This window comes from Orcinus orca, chromosome 14 (assembly GCF_937001465.1).
Source record: "Orcinus orca chromosome 14, mOrcOrc1.1, whole genome shotgun sequence".
Taxonomy (NCBI): Eukaryota; Metazoa; Chordata; class Mammalia; order Artiodactyla; family Delphinidae; genus Orcinus; species Orcinus orca.
In genome coordinates this window covers 76,823,768-76,826,974 of record NC_064572.1, presented here as the reverse complement: position 1 = coordinate 76,826,974, position 3,207 = coordinate 76,823,768, and the positions used below count along the sequence as shown (strand labels likewise).

Genomic DNA, 3,207 nt, shown 5'->3' with positions numbered 1-3,207 from the left:
GCTTCCAGCCTCACGTTCTTCCCGCAGCCGGAGTAGCGAATGGCTGCTTCGTCCTCCTCCCCCCTCCCTCTCCCTGAGGGTTTGGCCCACGGGGTTGGGTTCATTGACTCTTGAGACCGGCTCCCTCCCGGCGTCGTTTTCCACTCCTTCCCCGAAGGTTTTCAGATGGAAGAATAGTTAACGCTCTCATGAAGCGCTTTTTGCGGAGGCGTGAGAGGGTTAGCCCCGGCTTCCAGCTGGGGACTCGAACCTCGGGTGGCGCCGGTTCCCGGTGGCCCTGGGACTCAGGCCATCGGGCTTTCCGCAACCACCCCCTCGTTCCTCGCGGTCGGGGAGCTCCTCCGGGCGGCGGCCTGTGCCGGCCCACTCTCGGGGGGAGGGTTGTAAGAACTCTGGGTACCCTTACTAAGCTGTGGAGGACCCAGGAATTCAGTGATTCCGCAGATACTTACTAGCCCTGAGCAGAGCGGTGTGCTGGCTGGGCGTACTGCGAGGTCCAGGAGAGAACGGCCACGCGCCCTCCCCTGGAAGATGAGTGGGACTAGTGGGGTGAAGTTTTTCCGTAGAGGGAAAAAAACAGTGTGGGCAGAAAAAATTTGGGATGAACCTTAAGGACAGGCCTAGGGTGGGGTGTTACAGACAGACTTGAGGAGGAGAAGCAGGAATGGAGGACTGTCATTGGGTCCTGTTCTCTCTTCAGAACCTTCAGAGGCCGCCTGCATCCTGCCCTTTTAAATCCAAACTACCTGTTTGGCTTTATTACACTTGCTAGGTGTCTCGTGCAATTATACAACTTCTTAATGTGCACCCTCTGCTCTAGATACTTCTGCTGCAGGAAGATGCTCTAGATACTTCTGCTGCAGGGCTGAGATGGACAGGGTGGTTCTTGTTCCACTCTTGCCTGGTGGTGTTCGTGACCTAAGGCAGACCATTTAAAACGTTCATGTTGCACTTTTGCTCATCTGGAAAACAATCTTAACTACTCTGCCTACTTCACAAGTCAGAGTAAAATGAGAAAGTGAGTGAGAAAACACTTTGAAACAAGATAGTTATGTTAGATAGAGGCAGGTAGATGCATACAAATAATGTGATTCTGTAAATAGTGCTCTAAGAACCCAGACATGCACCTGCTTCTGAACTCCCTCGGTGTTTTTTCCAGTTCTCTAATGGAACAATGGAACTTTCTGGGGTGTGATGGATCATCATGGATCTACCTTATCCTTGCTAGATGGAAATCCCTCCATGATAGGAGCCGAGTCTGAGTCATCCTCTCCCTCGGTGCAGGGACAGAGCTTGTGCTCTGCTGAATAGGTGTTGAATGAACGTTTATTCAGGATAAGTCAGCGCTGTTGCTGCTGTTTCCATCCCACCACATGACTTTCCTCATATCCCTTTAGATGGAAGGCACCCCCTTCTCTCACACGTCCATCCTTTCCATCCTTTAATGCCTGTTGACTCCCATATCTTCAAAGAAGCCACGCTCCACACTCCAGCTCACACTGTGGCCAGCCTTTCCTTCCTTCTGAACTCCTTTCCCATTTGCAACTGCAGCCACAAAATTCAGCGTTTAAGGATGTCTTGATTCATTTGACGCTTTAATGGAAAATTAAGCATTCTGGGCTGGGACCATCATGTCTCAGTCTCCCCTCTGTAACCCACTGGCCTCTAAATTCCTTAAGGACAGGGACTTGATCTGTCTTGTTCACCGTCGCGTCCCCAGCATCAGTACATTACCTGACAGAATAGATATTCCGTAAATGTTTGTTGAATGAATGGATGGACTTTACACATAATAAACACTTAACTCACAGTTGGATATTTTGTGAATAATGAGTACCCTGGGCTGGTTTGAGCAAAGCCTTTATTTTCAGGAACAATGAGAAATAAGGATGGAAAAGTAGGTGAGATTGTGGTGGAACTGGAATACCATTCTGTAAGAGTGGGGAGCACCCCCGAACTTCTGAATATAGGATAGGCAAGATGGAAGCCTCCTGAGTGTTGGAGGGGGCTAACTGGCAGCAGTAGGTAGGCTTGGTGGTTGTTTGGTTATGCAAAAAGCAGGAGACTCAGGTAGAAGATAATATAGATGTAAGAGCCTAAACAGTGATGGTAGCAATGGGAAGAGAAGGACGAGACAGGATGGAAGGATGAAAATCACTTTGAGTGATTGGATGTGGGGTGGGGGAACCAAAGATGACGCCCAAGAGGATAACTCGTAGAATTCTGTCTCAGTTAACAGAAATGCAGTAAGTGAGAGAGTGATCTGGTTTTGATGGAGGAAATGTGGTACATTTGGTTGTAGATGTGTGAAGCTTGAGGTATCCCAGAGGAATGGGAGGACTGAAGACACAGATATAAGACATCCACAAAGAATTTAAAGTTGAATAAGACTAGATGAATCCTCTGGAGGGAAAAGGGAAACCAATCCTCTTAAACTCAGGACCTAAGTATTGGGGAACAAATTTATTTAGGACACAGCGGGACAAACAAAAAGGACTTAGAGAAAAAAGAAAAAAATCCACAGCTCGGAATCTAGGGCAGAGAGTTTGGGGACTTTCTCAAGATGTGTGTGTCTGTGTGTGTACACATGCATGGAATAAAGTCTATAAGGATATACATTTGGATGTTAATTGTGTCATCCTTAGGTGATGGGATCTTTTATTTTCTTCTTTTTATATATTAGTGGTATCTGATTTTCCTGAAATGAGTGTATTACTTATATAACTTTGAAGAATGACATTAAAAATATTTGAGTGAAAAAATATTTGAGGGAAGGATATTAAGTCAAATGTTATAGGAGAATTGAAGACTGAAAAGAGATTTTTAGGAACTCAGTTCTGCCCTTATGGATCATTCCATCTCCTCAAATAAAAATAAAACTTAATGAAGGCTAAATAAATAAATAGACCTACCCTCCCTGTTTACTTCTGTCATTCACTCAATCAACCAATATTTATTGAATGCTTACCATGCTTCAGGCACTGTTCTAGGCCCTGGGGGAAAAGCAGTGGATAAAATGGATAACATCTCTTCTCTTTGTGGCACTTAAGTTCTATTGGCACTTCAGTAGCACTTACATCCTAGTGAACCATTGGGACAATAAACTGAAATAATAATAGACGTGAAAGCATTTTGAAAAGTTGGTGTGCTAGGGGTTTAATGGCCTATTGGTGTTGACAGATCCAGAGTAAGTAAAATTATTATTCA

General features: G+C 45.4%; 1 protein-coding gene across 2 annotated transcripts in view; it reads left to right on the top strand.

Annotated features, from left to right (window-relative positions):
- The window catches only part of HSPA12A (heat shock protein family A (Hsp70) member 12A), a 159,495-nt gene that overhangs the window by 242 nt on the left and 156,046 nt on the right, over positions 1-3,207 (top strand). The gene's annotated exons all lie outside the window — the stretch shown is intronic.